General features: G+C 36.3%; 1 protein-coding gene and 1 non-coding gene across 2 annotated transcripts in view; both read right to left on the bottom strand.

Annotated features, from left to right (window-relative positions):
* The window catches only part of RAD51B (RAD51 paralog B), a 607,108-nt gene that overhangs the window by 359,882 nt on the left and 224,334 nt on the right, over positions 1 to 22,892 (bottom strand). The window lies entirely within an intron of this gene.
* On the bottom strand, positions 22,564 to 22,670 carry LOC136172697 (U6 spliceosomal RNA). The gene has a single exon (XR_010664051.1). It is a non-coding gene; the product is annotated as a U6 spliceosomal RNA (small nuclear RNA).

The following is a 22,892-nucleotide window of genomic DNA, read 5'->3' as shown; positions in this document are numbered from 1 at the left end:
TCTGCTTCTGTTAGGTCCATACCATTTCTGTCCTTTATTGAGCCCATTTTTGCATGAAATGGTCCTTTGGTATCTCTAATTTTCTTGCAGCGATCTCTAGTCTTTCCCATTCTGTTGTTTTCCTCTAATTCTTTGTGTTGATCGCTGAGGAAGGCTTTCTTATCTCTCCTGGCTATTCTTTGGAACTCTGCATTCAAATGGGAATACCTTTTCTTTTCTCTTCTGCTTTTCGCTTCTTTTCTTTTCACAGCTATTTGTAAGGCCTCCTCAGACAACCATTTTGCCTTTTTGCATTTCTTTTCCATGGGGATGGTCTTGATCCCTGTCTCCTGTACAATGTCATGAAACCCCGTCCATAGTTCATCAGGCTGCAATCAATGGGGTTGCAAAGAGTCAGATACGAGTGACTGAACAAAAATCCATGAAAGTTATAGCTTTCTTCTGTATGTTCCAAATTAGAACACTTTTTAATGTTATCTCATATGAATAATACTAGCTATAACAACTGAGTACTACTGTGTACCAGGCATTTTACATATATTATCTCTAATCATTACACTAACTTTGTAACCATGCCTTATTAGCCTTATTTTAAAAGTAAAGAAACTGAAAGTCAGACCATTTATGAAACTTTTCCAATGATTCAAGGTCATAGGAAGTTGTAGTAGACACATAGAATGGCAACTGCCTACCAATATGCTTCTAAGAGATGTTATTTCACCCTGTTGAGTGGCAGCAACCAAGGTTTATACCATATTAGTCTATCCTCATGTCCAGTGAGATGGAGGAAAGACACTACTTGACCTAGGATCCACAATCCATAGGTGGTTGGTGAGTGCCCACTTACCAATCTGAAAACAGATTAAGTCCAATCAGATTCTCCTCTTCAGTATGAACTTTGCCAGTGGTGGGTCATCCCTAACACTTAAACTTTCTCTTTAAAAGTAAGTGTTAGGAAAAACAGAAAGTTAAGCAGTTCTAAATGGTCAGAATCTTGAGAACTAGTGACAAAGGGCTGAATTATTCAGCCCTCTGCCCCATTTATCTTTGTAAACGCAGTGTTTCTTATTTAAATAACTATTTCAGCCTAGTTGGAAGTGTTGTAGGTAAGGAACTATTCAATAATTTCTCCTATAAGATTATTCTACCTCTTCATTAAATCACAAGTATTTGTGAGAGCAGAGAAAACAGGGAAAATAGACACTATTCATTTAAAATTTCCTTTCTTCAAATTGCTTAACTTTAAAGCACTTGTGGGCATTCCTGGTTGCTCAGTTTGTAAAGAATCCGCCTACAATGCGGGAGATCAGGGCTCAGTTTCTGGGTTGGGAATATCCCCTGGAGAAGGAGAAGGGAATGGCTACCCACTCCAGTACTCTGGCCGGGAGAATTCTATGGACTGTAATAGTTCACGGGGTCACAAAGACACAGACACAACTGAACGACTTTCACACAAAACACTTGTACAGTATTTACATAGTCCCTTATTGTAGTAGAAGTAGTGGAAGCAGCTAAAGTCACTTGCATCACTGCAAAAAATGTGTCTATTCCCTTGTATAATTACTAATTAATTCATTTATTCAATAAATACATATTTGTTGAGCATCTACTGTCCTGGCAGAATCGTATTGTGTGTAAGGAACGTGTGTGCGTGCTCAGTCATATCTGACTCTTTGCAACCCCATGGACTGTAGCCTGCCAGGCTCCTCTGTCCATGGAATTTTCCAGGCAAGAATACTAAAGCGGGTTACCATTTCCTACTCAAGAAGATCTTTCTGACTCAGGGATCAAACCCATATCTCCTGCACTGACAGGTGGATTCTTTACCACTGAACCACCTGGGAAGACCTGGGTGTACGGGAGACACTGGTGAATAAAACAAAGATGGTTCTTGCATTCAAAGTATTTATTGTCTAGCAGGAAAAAGACATCAAACAAATAATTGGACAAAAATTAATTATAGTAGCAGAAAGCACTATATAAGGGAAATAAGATAGTATAGAGAATGAGAAACTAATGTAAAAAATTAAAAGTACAAATAAGTCTTAGTCATTATGCCTGCAAGAATAATCACTATGACCAAACAGAGTTCATACTAGGAATACAAGGATAGTCCAATGTTAAGAAATCTATTAATATAATTTACCATATTAGACCATCAATAGAAAAATTATATTAGCATGTCTTTACATGATGAAAGGTATTTTATAAAATTCACCATTCTTAATGAAATGATTTTGTACTTTTATTGACTGCTTACTACATTTCAAGTGCTTTATGAGTTCTAACTCATCTAATCCTTCCTAAAACCCTATGAGGCAATAATATTATGGTCAGATCATACAAGGGCTAATAGGTCTTGCTAAAGATTTGGATGGTATCCTAAGAACAATGGGACGTCACTCAAAGGGTTAAACACTTTTGAAGTATGATGTGGTCAGAGTTGCATTTTGTAAAGATCATTTTGTATAATACGAAGGTACAAGAACAGATATAGGGCAACCAATTAGGGAGCTATTAGGGTAGGTTCAATGACTAACATTAGAACTGTCCAGTTAAGAAACAAGGAAGTTATTAAGAAATTAAATTTAGGGAGAGCTACAAAGTTACTGAATAGAGAGATGATACATATAAGAGGTATTTTAGGTGAACTGGAAGGGAGAAGGGAATTATAGTTAGAAGAGGTAGAAAACTATTGTGACAGACAAGGCATGAGGTAGAGAGAGTCTGAACTGAGGTTACAGCAAAGGAAATGGAAAGGAAGGCAGAGATATAAGAGGCTCTGAGCATCATTTAAAAAATCCAGAGTTTGATATACACCTGGCACCACAGTAACAGACAGGTCTTCTGCTTTCATGCACTGTAAGCTCCTTTGTGTCCAAGCATATCTTACTTTTCTTTTTATTTCAGCAGTCAGCACAAATTTTAGGCCACAATAAATCAAATATTTGCAAAACAGTGACAGAGACAGATATTTTTGGAATTACATTCGGAGTCTAAGGCCTTCTTTTCCAAGGGAGTACTTTCTTTTAAATGTTCTTGTTGGGAACTGTCACAGACTACACTTAAATTCTTAAAGAGACATGACAACTAAATGCAGTGTGGGATCCTGGATTGTATCCTAAAACACAAAAGTATATTACTGGGGAACTGGAGAGATTTCAATAATGTCTGCAGATTAGCAGATAGTATTATCTAGTATTTATCAAATAGTATTTATCAATAACAATTTCCTGATTTTGAGAACTGTACTATACTTCAAGTAGATGTTAACATTAGAGAAAGCTGGGTGAAGAATAATGGAAATTCTACTATTTTTGTAACTTCTTAAGTTTAAGCTTTTAAGTTTTAAAAAATTAATAAATACCCTTATTGATGGAAAATCGTTATTTTTTTTTAAGTGTAGAACTGATTTTGAAATCAAAAAAGAAAAGAAAAATTAGTGCAGAACAAAGGCTGGTGAAAAGGTCAGTAATCTATCTGGGTAATAAATTTCTTGGTTGGAGAGGAGCTGATTAAAAAAACATGGTGTGACTTTAGGTAAATACGACTCTGTTTTCTTTTACAGTTTTATAGCTTCCAAAGGCAATTCAAAAGGACAAGGTCCAAAAATATGTTTTGCAATAACAGCATTGTTGAGTTAGTGTAAAAGAGTGGCTACATTGAAGAATAGCATTCATTTAAACAGGGTACCTTATGGTATATTTATTCTAAAAAGTGACTCTTCGTTACTTTTAACACCTCAGGGTGTTAAAGCAATTTCTGTGCGCTTTGTAAGTGAAAGAAAAGTTAATTGAATGCAATAATTTATCATGTCTCCTGTTTGCAAACACAAGAGTCTGAGTGAGTTTTCTAATCTCGTCTGTTAGGAAGTTCTTCTAGTTTTACCTTTTTGAGGTTATGAGAAAATTTATTACTCTTTAGTAGAAATTTGCTATTCTTTGGGGGGTGTAAGGAAAGTGCAAAGAGAAACAGTGAGAGAATAGTGGTGTGCAGGCAGTGTGCAGTTAGCAAGGTCAGCTCTCCGAGGTCATCCAGCCCTCAGCTGCTCTCAGTGGGTATTCTATCAAGGTCAACCCTGAGCATCCCCCAGGCATATTCACCAATGTGCTGGCCATGAACATTTTATGTAAAATTTATAACTAGGGACCTTATTCATGAATTAATAAGCTCAGATTGTCATTCATTAGAAGCTGTATTGGAAGGCCTTTGAACCATATAATTGAAAAAATAATATATAAAATTATATAAATATATAAATAATTACCCAAATAGGCATGATGCCCAAGTCTACAACAAAACAGAAGCATTTTATTTATTTCCCTCATGGAGTAACGTTTTACAGGTTATAGGCTCAAGCCTTGGAATCAATGTCTTAATTTCTCTATCTTTTGACACTTAATTTGCCTATATTTTGCTTGTCTTGCTTAAAAAACAGATGTAATAACATTGTTACCTTCCAGGGAACTTACATAAATGAATGAATATGGCTGTAAAACAGTTTGCAAACATGAAGTGTTACATACTTACTAATTTCTTGAATGTGCTCATTATATTGCCTGCTTTGAACCTTGATATTTGCTTATAACTCTACACTCCAGATTTCCCCAAGGAAGAAATACCAACTTTACTTGCCTGTGCCTTTATAGACATCTCTTTATATAAGCAAAGTCCAATTCCTTATACTGCAGAACCAGGAACAAACACAACTAACTAACCAAAAACCCCAAGCAGTATTCACAGATGGTCTAAGCCTGTGAGTATAAAAAATGCCCCTCAGTAAAGCTAAGCACATTCATTCAACATTTCCAGCTGGGGATTTTAAGAAAAATACAATGATTTAGAGAGTTAGTAAAAATTTAAAGTTCACAATACTAACTCACAACTCTCAGATTCTCTGCTTAAACAGAAGACCATATTCTATCACTATTCAAAGAGCAGAATCCTATGGAGACTAAAAGAAAATTTTATATCTGAAGAAGATTTGAATCATTTAGCCTCTGTTACTATAGTTTTACACATTTTCTCAATGAATCCCTTCAAATTACTGCTACTTGTGCTCTACTTGGCCAGTATGAAACTATTACTCACTTGAAAATACAGCCATACTAAAAGTTATTAAGATGATTCAATGAGATAATACATGAAACATTCTACACAATATCTGTTCAGGAGTATGAACTCAATAAACAGTAATTACAAAAATGCTTTGCAATTAATAATAATAACTCTGACAAATCAATTAATGTTCAATAAAAATGATTTTATGAATGTCTTAGGGAAATACCAATACTTTTACTTGTATACCAAACCCATGACAATGGAACACAAGTTAATAAATATTTAGCCCATATTTTGATAAGAAACTCAACCCAAAAAGAGTAACAAGATTAAGAAAATAAGTACTCTTGACATAAAAATTTTAACATGTTGGTATATTATGAAATAGAACAGAGAAACCATCATATATAACTGCACAAATTTAAAGACAAAAGGCTATGTATAACCCTCACAAGCTTTAACTGAAAGAGTGACTATCATCCTAAGCTGGTAGATAAGAAAAATACTGTCATTCAACTGTGTGACAGTCAGATGACATAGCTGAAGGATTATTATGGCAAGTCAGCATGCAATCTATATAAATAGGTCAGCATAAAACAAGTGGTCTTTCAATGTAACTTGGAACAATATCTAGCAAATAACAAAGAAATAGTGAAATTCCACTTTCATAAACTCAGATACATAACAAAATGCATGATTAGGCAAAGAGCATGTCATTCAATAAGGGTGAAGTGTTTGCCATGACTCAGGATTGGACAGCTGTCACTAACAAGGATCACAAGTATTTAGGAAAAAACAGTAAAACAAGCATGAGTCTTGCAATTCCTAGGATATCAGTGAGTCCACAGACATGAAAAATTATATATATACTGAATGCAGAAAAACTCTCATCAAAAGATTAAGACTTCATTCACACCAGAAAATTCTTCCTGGAGAGAAACTCTTAATACACTGAACATTGGCAGGTCCACAGCTAGAAGTCAGAGTTAATTTACACTTCAGAAGATTCATACTGCAGAGAAACCTCATGGATGTACTATCTGTGGGAAATTTTTTGCTAAGAAATCATATCTTTGACTGCATCATTTAATTCATACAAGTGAAAAACCTGTACATATAATGATTGTGGGAAGGTCTTCACTAACAGGTCAAACGTGAAGAAACCTCAAAATGCTTATCCTTAAAAATAAAGCTTGTCAAGAGGGAGGGGATATAAATATACCTACAGCTGATTCATGTTGATATATGCCAGAAACCAACACAATAGGAAAACAACCCTGAATATTCATTGGAAGGACTAATGCTGACACTGAAGCTAAAATACTCTGGCCATCTGATGCAAAGAAGCTGCCTCACTGGAAAGGACCCTGATGATGGGAAAACTAAGGGAGACAGTGAAGGACAGAGAAGCCCGGCATGCTGCAGTCCTTGGGGTAACAAAGAGTCGGACACGACTTAGCAACTGAACAACAGCACAATATTATAAAGCAGTTATCCTCCAATTAAAAATAAATAAATTTAAATTAAAAAAAAAAGAAGCTTGTCATGTGACAACTGTACTAAGAGTTCCATTGAGTTACCCCAGTGGTCCCCAACCTTTTTGGCACCAGGGACTGGTTTCATGGAAGACAGTATTCCCATGGACTGGAGGGGTGGGGGAAGGTTCAGGTGTTAAAGCAAAACTATGCGGAGCAATGAGAAGCAGCACTTGAAGGTTCACTTGCTCACCCACCTCTCACCTCCAGCTGTGCAGTATCAGTACGCAGCCTGGGGGTTGGGGACAACAGTCACCCTGATGGCCAGGGATCAGTTATGATGTGCAAGAGAGAAAAACCATTTGTTTTTGGAAAGTGATCAAGCCTTCTCAAAGCAATCAGATCTAGTAATGAAGTTGAGACTCTAGGCTGCAGAAGTGCTTATGAAAATGTTATATGTGAAAAAGCCTTCAACAAAATGTTGCTCACACTGTTCGAGTGAGAACGCAATCCTAAGAGAACTTCTAACGATACCTGGCTGAAGGAACCTTTCCTAACTGAGACTAGAATTGCTCAGTATCACACCTTTCTGTTAACAGCTTAATGTATTAGAAGAGCCTTACTGTAAAATATACTAAAATTTATGTTTCTTTGTTCAAAACCATTTTTCTCGAGTTTTCTTTGATTTGTACAATTCTGAATATATTATGAATACTATTCAGTCACTCGTTATGCACAGCAAAAATTTTATTCCAGCTTTCATTATAGTGTTAATATCACTTAAAATAAGGATAACATTGATTAATCTAAATTACAAACATGGTTTGCTCCAAGAAAACTAAAAGTAGCTAATGCAAATTCTAGTGAGAATTAATAAAAATCAGTAAAACAACTGAACATATTTTAAACATAAATATGCTATTCTGCCTGATAGAATCTATAAATATTTTCAGGCAAAAATTAGACACCATCGGTTAGAACCTTATGAGAGTTTAGAGAACATTAAGACAGTCAACCTTAAAAGCATGTTTTTGTAATGCAGGGAAAATATTGCCTGATTGGATGAGGTAAGTAGTCTTTATGCTGTGGGTTTATTAAATGTGTAAGGAAGAAAATGATGATGACACGTGCCCTAAACATGCACTATATTCTTAATATCTTTTTACTGAAGTCTCACTTCCTGAGTGTTACTTGCACTCACTTCAAAAGCATCTGGTAGGGCTTGCCTTGGATGACTGAAGAAGACCATCTCCTGGAGCTGAGGAGCCTGGAGAGTTGCCACTACTTTTCCCACTGAATACAGCTCAACAGAACCAGCTGGGTCACAGCTGCAATCCCAGTTGTCAGCTTTGATTTCTTATGGCTACACTAAAAACAATCACCCCAGCTTGATCACATGATAATTCTATATTATTTCAGTGAAGACTCACAACATTAACAATTTAAATGTGTCAAGAATTAGGGAAGACTATCTGCAGAGAGAATTACGTTTGTGTCTGTGTCATGTATCCCAACATATTCTGTCATCTCATCTGAGGTCAGGCAGACAAAAGGGCTGATCATATTTTCTGGAGGGGAATAACTATCACATTGATCAGATGAAGAAGGAGAGAAATATATTATTAAAACTATTATTGACATAAATGTCATTCAGTTTAGTTCAGTTCACTCACTCAATCATTTCCGACTCTTTGCGACCCCATGAATCGCAGCACGCAAGGCCTCCCTGTCCATCACCAACACCCAGAGTTTACTCAAACTCATGTCCATCGATTCAGTGATGCCATCCAGCCATCTCAGCTTCTGTTGTCCCCTTCTCCTCCTACCCCCAATCCCTCCAAGCATCAGGGTCTTTTCCAATGATTCATCTCTTTGAGGTGGCCGAAGTATTGGAATTTCAGTTTCAGCATCAGTCCTTCCAATGAACACCCAGGACTGATCTCCTATAGGATGGACTGCGTGGATCTCCTTGCAGTCCAAGGGACTCTCAAGAGTCTTCTCCAATACAACAGTTCAAAAGCATCAATTTTTCAACGCTCAGCTTTCTTCACAGTCCAACTCTCACATCCATACATGACCACTGGAAAAACCATAGCCTTGACTAGATAGACCTTTGTTGGCAATGTAATGTCTCTGCTTTTTAATATGCTATCTAGGTTGGTCATAACTTTCCTCCCAAGGAGTGAGCATCTTTTAATTTCATGGCTGCAGTCACAATCTGTGGTGATTTTGGAGCCCAAAAAAATAAAGTCTGACAGTTTCCACTGTTTCCCCATCTATTTGCCATGAGGTGATGGGACCAGATGCCATGATCTTAGTTTTCTGAATGTTAAGCTTTAAGCCAACTTTTTCACTCTCCTCTTTCACTTTCATCATCATTAGTTCCTCTTCACTTTCTGCCAGAAGGGTAGTGTCATCTGCATATCTGAGGTTATTGGTATTTCTCCCGGCTATCTTGATTCCAGCTTGTGCTTCTTCCAGACCAGCGTTTCTCATGATGTACTCTGCATATAAGTGAAACAAGCAGGGTGACAATATATAGTCTTAACATACTCCTTTTTCTATTTGGAACCAGTCTGTTGTTCCATGTCCAGTTCTAATTGTTGCTTCCTGACCTGCATACAGGTTTTTCAAGAGGCAGGTCAGGTGGTCTGGTATTCCCATCTCTTTCAGCATTTTCCACAGCTTATTGTGATCCACACAGTCGAAGGCTTTGGCGTAGTCAATAAAGCAGTAGTAGATGTTTCTCTGGAACTCTCTTGCTTTTTTGATGATTCATCAGATGTTGGCAATTTGATCTCTGGTTCCTCTGCCTTTTCTAAAACCAGCTTAAACATCTGGAAGTTCTCGGTTCACGTATTGCTAAAGCCTGGCTTGGAGAATTTTGAGCATTACTTTACTAGTGTGTGAGATGAGTGCAATTGTGTGGTAGTTTGAGCATTCTTTGGCATTGCCTTTCTTTGGGATTGGAATGAAAACACACCTTTTCCAGTCCTGTGGCCACTGCTGAGTTTTCCAAATTTGCTGGCATATTCAGTGCAGCACCTTCACAGCATCAACTTTCAGGATTTGAAATAGCTCAACTGGAATTCCATCACCCCCACTAGCTTTGTTCGTAGGGATGCATACTAAGGCCCACTTGACTTCACATTCCAGGATGTCTGGCTCTAGGTGAGTGATCACACCATTGTGATTATCTGGGTCACCAAGATCTTTTTTGTACAGTTGTTTTGTGTATTCTTGTCACCTCTTCTTAATGTCTTCTGCTTCTGTTAGGTCCATACCATTTCTGTCCTTTATTGAGCCCATCTTTGCATGGAATGTTGCCTTGGTATCTCTAATTTTCTTGGAGAGATCTCTAGTCTTTCCCATTCTATTGTTTTCCTCTATTTCTTTGCACTGATCACTGAGGAAGGCTTTCTTATCTCTCCTTGCTATTCTTTGAAACTCTGCATTCAAATGGGAATACCTTTTCTTTTCTCTTCTGCTTTTCCCTTCTTTTCTTTTCACAGCTATTTGTAAGGCCTCCTCAGACAACCATTTTGCCTTTTTGCATTTCTTTTCCATGGGGATGGTCTTGATCCCTGTCTCCTGTAAAATGTCATGAACCTTTGTCCAATAGTTCATCAGGCACTCTGTCTATCGAATCTAGTCCCTTAAATCTATTTCTCATTTCCAACCATAACAACAATTAATTATTATATCAACACTCAGAAAAACACTTTTCCTCACAGCTCACCAGACCATAAGCTCTCAAGAGCAAGAGACATAGTTCACCAAATTTTCTGACATCAATCTTAGCATAGTATCTAGCACAGAGCAGTTGCTGAAGAAATGTTTTCTGAATAAATTCGATGGGAAACTGTTGAAGATTATAAAAGGTAACTGATACAACAATTAATCTCCCCTAACTAGGTAACAACGAGATAAGACTTATGATTTAATTATTTATGTGATACAGAGAAAGTAAGAAGTAGAAAGTACTGGAACTTTAGCATCAGTCATTGTAATGAATATTCAGGACTGATTTCCTTTAGGATTTAGGATTGACTGGTTTGGGTCTCCTTGCTGTCCAAGGGACTCTCAGGAGTCTTCTCCAAAAAAACCGTTCAATCAATTCTTCAGCACTCAGCTTTCTTTATAGTCCAGCTCTCACATTCATACATGACTACTGGAAAAACCATAGCTTTCACTAGGTGGACCTTTGTTGGCAAAGTAATATCTCTGCTTTTTCATATGCTGTCTAGGTTGGTCACAGCTTTTCTTCCAAGGAGCAAGTGCCTTTTAATTTCATGGCTGCAGTCACCATTTGCAGTGATTTGGAGCCCAAAATAATAAAGTCTGTCACTTTTTCCATTGTTTCCCCATCTACTGGATGGGACCCGATGCCATGACCTTAGTTTTCTGAATGTTGAGCTTTAAGCCAATTTTTTTACTCGCCTCTTTCACTTTCATTAAGAGGCTCTTTAATTCTTCTTTTCTTTCTGCTGTAAGTGTGGTGTCATCTGCATATCTGAGGTTATTGATATTTCTCCCAGCAATCTTGATTCCAGCTTGTGCTTCCTCCAGCCCAGCATTTCTCATGATGCACTCTGCATATAAGTTAAATAAGCAGGGTGACAATATATACAGCCTTGACGTACTCCTTTCCTGATTTGGAACCAGTCTGTTGCTCCATGTCCAGTTCTAACTGTTGTATCTTGACCTGCATACAGATTTCTCAGGAGGTAGGTGAGGTGGTCTGGTATTCCCATCACTTCAAGAATTTTCCACAGTTTATTGTGATCCACACAGTCAAAGACTTTGGCGTAGTCAATAAAGCAGAAGTAGATGTTTTTCTGGAACTCTCTTGCTTTTTCAATGATCCAACAGATATTTCGATGATCCAACAGATATCACACACACAAACATTATAGACCAATATCACTTCTGAACATAGAAGCAAAAATGGTCAACCCAATGGTAATAATTCATATCCAACAATACAGTAAAAAGATCATACACCATGAGCAACTGGGCTTCAACCCAGGAACACAAGGATTTTTCAATATCTGCAAATCAATCAATATAATACACCACATCAACAAATTGAAGAATAAAAACGATATGGTCATCTCAATAGATGCAGAAAAAACTTTTGACAAAATTCAGCAACCATATGTGATTTAAAAAAAAACTTTACAGAAAGTGGGCATAGAAGGTACATACCTCAATATAAGAAAGCCCATATATGATAAACCAACAACTAGCATCATACTCAATGATGAAAAGCTGAAAGCATTCCCTCTAAGATCAGGAACAAGACAAGGATGTCCACTCTCACCACTTTTATTCAAGTTAATTTTGGAAGTCCTAGCTATAGCAATCAAAGAAACAAAGAAGCAAAGGAAATCCAAATTGGAAAAGAAGTTAAACTGTCATTTTGCAGATGACATAATACTATACATAGAAGATCCTAAAGATGCTACCAGAAAACTACTAGAATTCATCAGTGAATTTGGTAGAGTTGCAGGTTACAAAATTAATACACAGAAATCTGTTGCATTACTATACACTAACACTGAAAAATCAGAAAGAGAAATTCAAGAAGCAATTTCATTTACCATCACATCAAAAAGAATAAAATATCTAGGAATAAACCTACCTAATGAACAAAAGATCTGTAGTCTGAAAACTATAAGATGCTGATGAAAGAAATCAAAGAAGATATAAACAAATGGAAAGATATACCATGTCCATGGAAAGGAAGAATCAATATTGTCATAATGACTATACTTACCAAAGCAATCTATAAATTCAAAGCAATCCCTATAAAATTACCAATGGCATTTTTCACAGAAAAAGAACAACAACAACAAAAATCTCAGAATCTATATGGAAACACAAAAGACCTCGAAAAGCCAAAGCAATCTTGGGATAGAAAAATGGAGTTGGAGGAATCAGGCTCTCTGACTTCAGACTATACTACAAAGATACAGTCATTAAGAGAGTATGGGACTGGCACAAAAATAGAACTATAGATCAATGGAACAGAATGAAAACCCAGAAATAAGTCCATATACCTGTGGTCAATTAATAAATGACAAAGGAGGTAAGACTATACAATGCTGGAAAGACAGTCTCTTCAACAAATGATGCTGGGAAAACTGGACAGCTACATGTGAAGAATAAAATTAGATCATTCTTTAACTCCAAACACAAAAGTTAGCTCAAATTGGGTTAAAGACCTAAATGTCAGACTGGATATTATAAAAATCCTAGAGAAATAGATAGGCAGGACACTCTAACATAAATAGCAGCAAAATATTTTTTGATCCATCTTCCAGAATAATGGAAATAAAAACAAAAATAAACAAATGGGACCTACTGAAACTCAAAAGTTTTTGCACAGCAAAGAAAACAATAAAAGCAAAAAGACAACCCATAGATTGGGAGAAAATATTTGTAAATGATGTGACAGATAAGGGATTAGTCTCCAAAATTTATAAACAGCTCATGGTGTTTTAACAGCATCAAAACAAATAATCCAGTTAAAAAATGGGCAGAAGGCCTAAATGAAAATTTCTCAAAAGAAGACATATAGATGGCCAATAGACACATGAAATGATGCTCAACATCACTAATTATTAGAGGAATGCAAATCAAAATGATAATGAGATATCACCTCACACAAGCCAGAATGGCTATCATAAAAAAAAAAATCCACAAACAAAAAAATGCTAGAGAAGATTTAGAGGATAGGGAACCCTCTTATTCTGTTGGTGGGAATGTAAATTAGTACAGCCACTATGGAGAACAGTATGGAATTTCCTCAAAAAACTAAAAATAGAGACACCACATGGCACTGCAATCCCACCCCTGGGCATATATCCAGAGAAAAACATGATCTGAACATGCACCCCAAATTTCATTACAGTGCTATTTACACTACTCAAAACATGGAAGCAACCTAAATGTCCATCAACAGAGGAATGGATAAAGATGTGGTACATATATACAATGGAATATTACTCAGCTATTATAAAGAACAAAATAATACCATTTGCAGCAATATGGATGGACCTGGAGAGTGTCAAACTGAGTGAAGTAAATCAGAGGAGAATAAATATCATATGACATCCCTTATACGTGGAATGTAAAAAGAAACAATACAAATGAACTTACTTACAAAACAGAAACAGATTCACAGACCTAGAAAACAAGCTTATGGTTTCTGGGGGAAAGATGAGGGGGAAGGGATACTTAGGGAGTTTGGGATGTACATATACACACTGCTATATACAAGGACCTACTGTATAGCACATGGAACTCTGCTCAATGTTACGTAGCAGCATGGATGGGAGGGGAGTTTGGGGGGAAATGGATACACATATATGTATGGCTGAGTCCCCCCTTTGCTGTTCTCCTGAAGCTATCACAACATGGTTTGTTAATTGGTTATATGCCAATACAAAATAAAAAGTTTAAGAAAAAAAGAGCAATGTTTTTGGTCTGCTCTAGAGCTTAACCAGGAGAAGAAGGAAGAAAGCATTCAGAGGAATTAACATAAGCAGTTTCAGAACTAAGAAGCAAATATTCTCACCAACAAAATCACTAGTAAGCTCATGGCTTACTTTCAATAATGACATCTGCTTCAGGAAATGTCTTTGGAAAGATGGCTAACTTTGCTGGTGCCTCTAAACTGGTGCCTACCCCCACTTATTTTGTAGGAGTAATAAAGAATATAGGAGTTGTAATGTGAGGATATTTTTATTCCTTTAAAGGAATACTTTAATTCCTTTAATGGTAGTTTCACATGTAGCACTGTATCCGCTGCTGTGAGGGCCCAGCAGAGACCCCACTAAGAGCTATCATCTAGCAGGAGGGTTGGAGGACAGTAGAGTGAAGCTTGTCAGCAGTAGCAGGGTTTTAGGGTAAGATACAAGGACAAATACCCAAACAATGAGCAATGAGGTCTTGCAGGGCAGAGAGCAGCATCACACAGGTAACACAACTTGAATGCTTTGAAAGTACAAAGCAAAATCACAGATCAAAGGCTTAATAACATCATAGCTCTTATCACCATAGGAGACCATCTGCTTTGAGTCTGTGACGGGATGTAATTGCTCCCTTCTTGCTGTCAGCCATTTTAGGAGACCCTGGTGGCACCTCTGGCAACCAAGCCTAGGTGGTCCTTCCCCTTTCGCATTTTGGTAGGAACACAGAGGTACTGGGCAAAGGAAGTGGTTTGGTGACCATTACTAGATCTGCAGTTTAACCAAAACCAAAGTACTCAGAACGGCATTGTAGTGGGGTTGTGCTGTATTTACTTCTCAGAAAGAACTGCCGTACACTTGATATGTGAAAAGCAGCCTTGAAAGCAGACACCTCCTCACCAAGAGCAAATAATAATTTAAGATGAATGAACTGAAAAGACATGCAACAGCACAACCACATGAGAGCTTTTGTGTATGTAAATTTGCTTGCTTTTTAAACCACTGATATCCTGTTTCTGAAAACTTATTCCTAGCCTCTATTCTTCCCTAATAGAACCCAATCAGTTTCTGACAGCTCTTTCCCAAACAGCTGTCTTTCATTTAATTTCATTTAGTGTGCAAACCGTTTCAAGTTGCATGCACAAGCATACTGTGAAGAATTCATTTTCTCTAGTTTCCTGGTGACGATAAAAGAATTTAATAATAAAAAAAAGTTGAACTTTGGCCTGAAATGTTGCTGTCCTGCCGAAATGGTGAATTATACAAGTGGAAGTGATCCAAAGGTTATTTGGTCCACCCCCTACAATGCAAAAGAGCCTAAACAGATCCTTTCATGTAATTATCTTACTTGTTCTTTTAAAATCTTGTAAGAAGAATTCTACATTCTCACTAAACAAATCTGGCCCAGACCTTGATAATTTGAAGAATGAACTTCCCCAGGGATAAGTGCAGTGGGGAGAAAAAAGGGATTTAGGACTCACAAACTGGAACAGGTAGGAATGTAGAATTTAAAAAATAAGTATTATCCTAGAATGGATATCACAGAGAAGATCAGGAAACACTTTTGTAAAGGAAGTTTAGTTCTTGAAGGAAAGGAACACAATATTGCATAATAGATTAAAGCATGAACTTCAGAGTTTAACAGCCATAGATTCAAATTCTACGAATGTTATTCTAAGATAATTCTCTTATCTTCAAAATGGGTACTGACAATAACATTTTATTGAGTTCTTGCTATATTTCAGGCACTATTCTAAGTGCTTTACATTCATTAACTTATAGAGAAATGCTTATATTACAGAGTTGTATAGATTAAATAAATAAAGCAATAATATAAAGTGCTTAGCACAATTCCTATATTCAATAAATGGTAATAATTATTAGTCCTACTTTTACTTATGAAGACCTAAACTGACCATCATTAAGACTTCAGCATCCAAAGTCCTAAAAATAGAAATTAAAGTAAGTAATGCTGCTCTGCTCTTTCTCTGATTCCCTTCCATCCAATGCAGGTTAACAACCTTGAGGCAGAGGTGAGAAAAGAGATTCAGTTTTGTCCACTTACCAAAGTAATAATGGAAAGAAGAGGGGATTACAGGATACTGTGAACAGTTCCCCATTTTTTTCAGCATAGTTAAGAATCTCCTCATCCTCCACTTCTATCCAGCCCCCTTGTGTCCATGGCAGGAACTCTCTTGAGTTCCTAACCTGTCAGCATCTTGAATACAACAGGAAACCTCAAAGAATAGGCCTGCTGCCCCCTTGCGCACAGTTCTCCCACCTCTCACAGAAGACACACTAAATTTGCCCTGATTTCTCAGTAGCTCCTGAATGTGATGGTTCCTGGGAATGGCATATGTCTAGTTATGAACTTCAATAGAATTTGGACTTCAGAGACTTCAAACTATTAATAATACTTAAATGTCAGCATATCTCTGGGTAGTAAAGACAAACATCTATGTTCAATTCAAGCATAATGTGAACTCAAGGGAGATACAACTCAAGGGTGACTAGGAAGCTACTTGTCCAAGAGACTTCCCCCCTGTTTTGGAGAGAAATGTTTAGTGTTAAAGTAGAGAAAAATGACATGCTTCAGATTGAGAGTGAATATATTTTAAAAAATCTAAATTTAAATAAAAATATAAAAATAAATATAAATAATATAAATATAATATGTTTATAAAAATATAAATATTTAAAAATAAATTAAAAAAATTTTTTAAATCTACCATATGATAATAAGGAAAAATAAGTGAGAAAACTGAATTAACTTTGCTTAAGGAAATCAATTAAAAAAAAATTAAAACACAGTTTCCCTGACTGTAAAAACCCATAAACCTTAGAATGAGTTATCTCTTTTAAAATTAAGGTTTTCTTTAAATTAAGATTGTTTATTTCTTAGGATGGTTTTAGTTAAAGCATTCCACTAGGTATAAGAGAGTGGATGTTATCTCAAGATTCCACTTAACTCCAAGATGGTGTAATAATTAAAATGCATTTCTGGCATGAAAGAGTGAAAGTGTTAGTTGTTCAGTTGTGTCTGACTCTTTGTGACCCCATGGTCTGTCCATGGGATTTTCCAGACAAGAATACTGGAATGAGTTGCCATTCCCTTCTCCGGGGGATCTTCCCAACCCAGGGATCAAACCTGGGTATCCTGCATTGCAGCCAGATTCTTTATCATCTGAGCCACTAGGGAAGTCCATTTCTGGTATGAAACCATGCTATTTCTCCAGAAATTCGAGTGAACAAACAAGCCAACTGCCCATGGTACCACTGAAAGTAACAACTATAAGGTTAGGGATTAAGAGTGCTGAATTTGGAGGCTGCTGTCATTTGAATTGGGCAGAAAGACTAAAAAGCATAAAGGGCAAGTTGCTGGTGGGCAGGACCAATGTATGAAAGAGTTGATTAAAATTAACAATTCAAATGTGACTGGAAACTGCATTTACAGAATTCTCTTCACCTTTGTCAATGACATTGGAAGGCAGGCAACGGTTACAGGGATACTCAGAATGCAATTTGACAAGAGGCTAAAACATAATCTATTTTAAAAGGGAAGACTAGAAATAAAATTGGTGATGCCAGGGCTTGTGTTATCAAATACTGCTGCCCACTCTTTCCCCGCCCAGCTTATATTACCATCACCAGCAAGTATGCCTGGGCCAGACACCACATTCAGAACCATGGCTCCTTGCTGTCTATACTCCAGGCCCCAAATAACTGGTTTCTTTATCCAGTCACCCTACATAAGAGGAAATATTATCTACCAACTACAGCACAGGATCTTCCAGCGCACACCCTGGGGAAATGCATTGGGAATATCAATGGAAAAGAACTGTCCCCCAGCAAAGATTTTTATCTTCTCTTTCTACCAAGCTCCCTATTTCTCTCCGCAAACTTTGCTTCCTGTTATAGAATGCTCTGGGTAGGACACTCACGCTTCTCACCAGCACTATGCTAGAACATTCAAGAAATAAAACCTACTTCAACTCCATGTTTACAAAAGAGACGCGTACAAATCCATACCATAAGCTGGGCTCACAGCCACATTATAAAAGTCATATTCCACCTGCCTGCATTTTATCAAATCATGAATCACTTCTACACTGACCCACCAAGACTCATGTGCTCTGGCCAGGGAGCATTTAAAGTAGGTGGCCATCAAGTGCAATGAATAAGGAAGAATGAAGGAAAAGCAATTTCTAAATCAAATCTGTGCTCCTGAAAATAAACACATAATCCAAGTTATATAATTACAACAATATGCAACTTTTGGTTTGAAAATTAATATAACATTAAGGTTTTTAAAAAAGGAATCAAGAAGAAAGTATAAACAAAATGGCATCATATTGTATCAGTTTTTGCCTATACCTAATAAGGCTAGCCAGTGTAAAGTAAGGCGACAGACAGGCAGACAAAGAAGATTAAAGATCCTCATGGTAATAAAAGTCTACATTACACTGTACTCAGACTGAAATAACCAGATACAAACAGATAATCCAAATTTAATCCAAACTCCCAAAACCAGATACATGTAACAGTTTCATTGAGAAATAACTCACACACTATAAAATTTACTATTTTACAAATCAGTGTTTTTTAGTATAGTCAGAGAGTATTTCACCATCAGCAAAATATAAGCCCAAAACATTTTCATTACCCCCAAGAAAACTCATTAGTAGTTGGTACCCATTTTTTCTTTCTTTCTTCTTCCCTAGCAACCACTAATCTATTTTCTGAACTCTTAATTCTAATCCATTGATCTGTTTTTCTACCCTATGCCAGCTTCACATTATCTGGATTACTGTAGCTTTGCAGTTAAATCTGAAGTTGGAAACGTTGAGTCCGCCAACTCTGTTTTTCTTTTTAAAATTATTTTGGCTATTCTGAGGCAAAATGAATTTAGGATCAGTTGAAGTGGTGATAGAGATTGTATTGAATTTGTAGATCAGCTTGGGGAATATTTTCATCTTAATACTGAGTCTTCTAATCCATAAACATGAGATATCTTTCCACTGTTTAGGCTGCTTTAATTTCCTTCAGCAATGTTTTGTAGTTTTCAATGTAAAAATCTTCTATTTTTTTTGGTAAAATTTATTTCTAAGTGTTGTACCCTTTTTGATGCTTAAAGTATTAGGTTTGAGTGTCTCTTCTAGTTTTGAAGCACCAAGGTTAAAAAGAAATAACTAAAAAAAAAAACTTAAAAAAAAAAGAATTAATTATGTCCATAATCAAGCATGTTCAAATCAGTGCTAAATGTTTATAAACATCTTTAATGAAGGAAATAGTACTGATTATCATGAGGCAGTAGAATGCAGCAGAATGCAGACTGGAATCAAATAAGACAGGTTCTCCACATAAGTAGATTTGGTATCAGAAGTTTCACATTCTTGGATTTAACTGATTGGCCATCAAAAATATTCAAAAACAGTCCAAAAAGTTCCAAAAAGCAAAATTTGAATTTGTCAAGAACTGGCAACAATTCACATAGTGTTTATATTGTATTTTCAACTATATAGTAGCATTTACATTGTATTAGGTATTATAAGCAATCTGGTGATAATTCAAAGTATATGTGCTGATGTGCAAAGGTTATATGCAAGTATTATGCCATGTTATATGAGGGACTTGATTATCCTTGGATTTCTGTATCCAGTCCTCCTGTCAATGCAAGAACCACGAGAAACTCAAGTTCGATCACTGGATCGGGACGATCCCCTGGAGTAGGAAATGAAAGCTCCTTCAAGTATTCTTGACTGGACAATGCCACAGAGAGAGGAGCCTGTGTGCTACAGTCTGTGGGGTCCCAAAGAGTCAGATACAACTGAGTTACTGAGCAGGCCTGGGGGTCCTGCAACCAATCTCCCTCGGATATTAAGGGACCACTGTACTTGCTCCTGTTGAATCTGGGTAAGGTTAGAAAACATTGATCCAGATAGGGGGAAATGTTCAAGGTCTGATAGAACAATTGAAAATAAAAACCCCACCATGTCTATATTATATTGATTATAATAATATAAATGAATTAACAGTGCTAAGAAGGTACTCCAGTTTTTCAAAAATAGAATGAAATGTTCCTTAGGCTCTTATTTTCTGTAAAGTTCATTTTTTCAAAAAAAACAAAAAGTAGAAAAGATAAAAAGAAAAGGAACCCCATATACATGCCAGACTAGAAACCCCTAGTTTCTCGGTTCTTTTGGTTTCTCAAAACTTCATAGAAGTATCTGTAAAAATAGGAAAAGAGAGCAAAAACCAATGTTCAAACCAAAATTCAAGTCCAGTTGCCATATGCAGCCTCTAAAAATGGCTTCTAATGTTTGAACAGACTTTTTCATTTCCTGTAGTTTTTTTTTTTCTTTTTTTTCCATTTATTTTTATTAGTTGGAGGATAATTACTTTACAATATCATAGTAGTGTAGTTTTATCTTCTAAGAAGATTAAGAAAGAGCTACTGTTTTGCATTTAAAACATGGCAATATGACTGTGAGACACTCTTGAAGCTTGGCATTCATCTTTTCTAATTGATTTGAAAAACAGTCTTTTCCCACCTCTAATTTCATTTGCATAGCTGCAAATCAAAGGAAGATAATTCCAGAAACTGTTACAGAAAGGATAAAGAATAAAGATCTTCAGGGGATCAACAAGTAGAAGCTATATAATACTATCATTAATATTGTTAAACTCTGCTTCTATGCTTTTAAAGGGCTGCTTGTTTCATCAAACAAAAGCAGTTGCTCTCATTTATAGGATTTAAAAGACCTTTAATAAAAGCAAAAAATTTACTTATAATTTCAAATAATACTTTCAGGTTAAATAACTTATTTGGAGTCAGAAATTAAGTTCCAGATACTATCATTCTAGTATACAGTCACTAAAGATTCTAAAGTCTCCCGTTTGCTCTTTGAAAAATAATAAGGCCAAATTAAAACAACTTAGACCATGCATGGACTTGGTAAAAAAATAAAAGCAAACAGAAGTATAAAATGAATAAAAAATTCTTCCTCTCTTACCCACAAACCCATAGCCATGTTCCTTAGAAGAAACCGTTAACTGTTTCTTATTAACAACCTGAAATTTTGCATTCACTGGCCAAGTATAACCAACCATAAACACACAAAAGAAATTTCAAGTCTACCATTAACAAATATAAACCATCTTCTTTACTGCAAAATATAATTATGCACATAGCTAATTTTTTTTTCATTATTAGTGTATGACTATAACACAGTAATTAGAGAACTTAAGAGCTTGAAGCAACTTAGAAGAGCATTTACCTGAAGAGCATTTATCTCTGTTTTAGAGTTCAGGAAACAAACTCAGTTAATTAGGTAACTTGTCCAAAGTTAGTTAACTGCCAGAGCTATGCGTAACTCTTAGGACTAGGAAGCTCTGCTCTTTTGTTACTTGCATAATTTTAAAGATATTACTATTTCCTACTAGACCTTATTACAAATGTAGCTAACTTCTGCACAAGTCAGTAAAATGACTGATTTGAAATTCACAGTTGAATGCCTAAGAATTCAGAGAGCTAACACCCCTTACCTGCACCCTAAGTAATACACAAATAACAGTATCTCACTAAGACACTGGAGAGGCAAAGTTCCTGGTTTCATCAGAAGTGAAGGAAATCTATCATGGATTCTTTGTAATCCACTTAAAAGAATCATGTGGGCCAATATTCACCCAATTGGTATGTGAGCAGAGACATGATGTCAACAGTCTAGAGATAACCTTGTTCCAAAGCCACTGTGTTTATAGCAAGACTACAGTGTTGAAAGGTACTTTACTGAATGACTGCTAGTAGAGTATGCAATGGAGAGGGGAGATTAGATAACTAAGTTTTAAGACTCAGACTTTGTGTTGGTCGCACCATGTGACCCAATGCCTATCTTCTAAATTCTTTGTTTCTCAGTTTACCTGTCTTTTTAATCTGTCACAAAAGTATATATAGGTCTGGGGAAGGGGGTGGGTTTCCAAGACTTCTACAAACAAAGGCCTTGCTCAAAGAAGCAAAAAATACACTGAGCTTCTTGAGCTCCTTTAATTGAAACAACAACAAAATAAAAGCAGCTGTTTGCCTTCCCCCATATCTTTGTAAGTTTCTATAGAAGCCAGAATCTTCATTGTCTATTATCTATTATATAATCCTTTTGCTGATTTTTTTGTACCTTTCAAAATCACACAGAAATAGAAACTGCCCCTTAAGCCTGACCTGGCACTAAATACTAAGACTTCTGTAGATTGTTAGCAGTAAAAATGCCAAATAAAAATCTCCCGGATATACTCTCTTACTCTGTGTATGTCGTTACCATGAGTTCCTGGGATTTGTCTCCAACATAAACAGCACTATTGTCAGGCTGAAGGAGGTTACCTCTCAGCCCTTCTGAAAACTGTGACTGCATGAGTTCTGTTCTCTAAAACAAAGACAGAAGGAGGACAGACCAGGCAAGTCACAGCTAATACTGAAAAGTAGTAGCACTGATAACTAATACTAACAAATGCCAACTATCACTTCTTTTTTTTTTTTCCCATTTATTTTTATTAGTTGGAAAAATATGGAACGCTTCGTGAGTTTGCGTGTCATCCTTGCGCAGGGGCCATGCTAATCTTCTCTCTATCGTTCCAATTTTAGTATATGTGCTGCCGAAGCGAGCACCAGCTATCACTTCTAAGAGGGAACAAAATATACCCAAACTGCAAAATTCCCTACGTTTTCACAGGAGTATTTTTCATCTGTAAAGCACTTTTCTTTTGAGAGATTATTTGATACTAATGCCTTTTTTAATTAATTTTTTAAAAACTTGTTCTCTGAAGTGGTCTGTCAGAAGTAGTCAATAATATATTTTTTTCTCCTTTATTCTAGTTCAGGCAAGGACCC

This window comes from Muntiacus reevesi, chromosome 7 (assembly GCF_963930625.1).
Source record: "Muntiacus reevesi chromosome 7, mMunRee1.1, whole genome shotgun sequence".
In the NCBI taxonomy this organism is placed as follows: domain Eukaryota; kingdom Metazoa; phylum Chordata; class Mammalia; order Artiodactyla; family Cervidae; genus Muntiacus; species Muntiacus reevesi.
The sequence above is the reverse complement of the archived record's forward strand: the minus strand, read 5'-3'. Positions and strand labels throughout refer to the sequence as shown.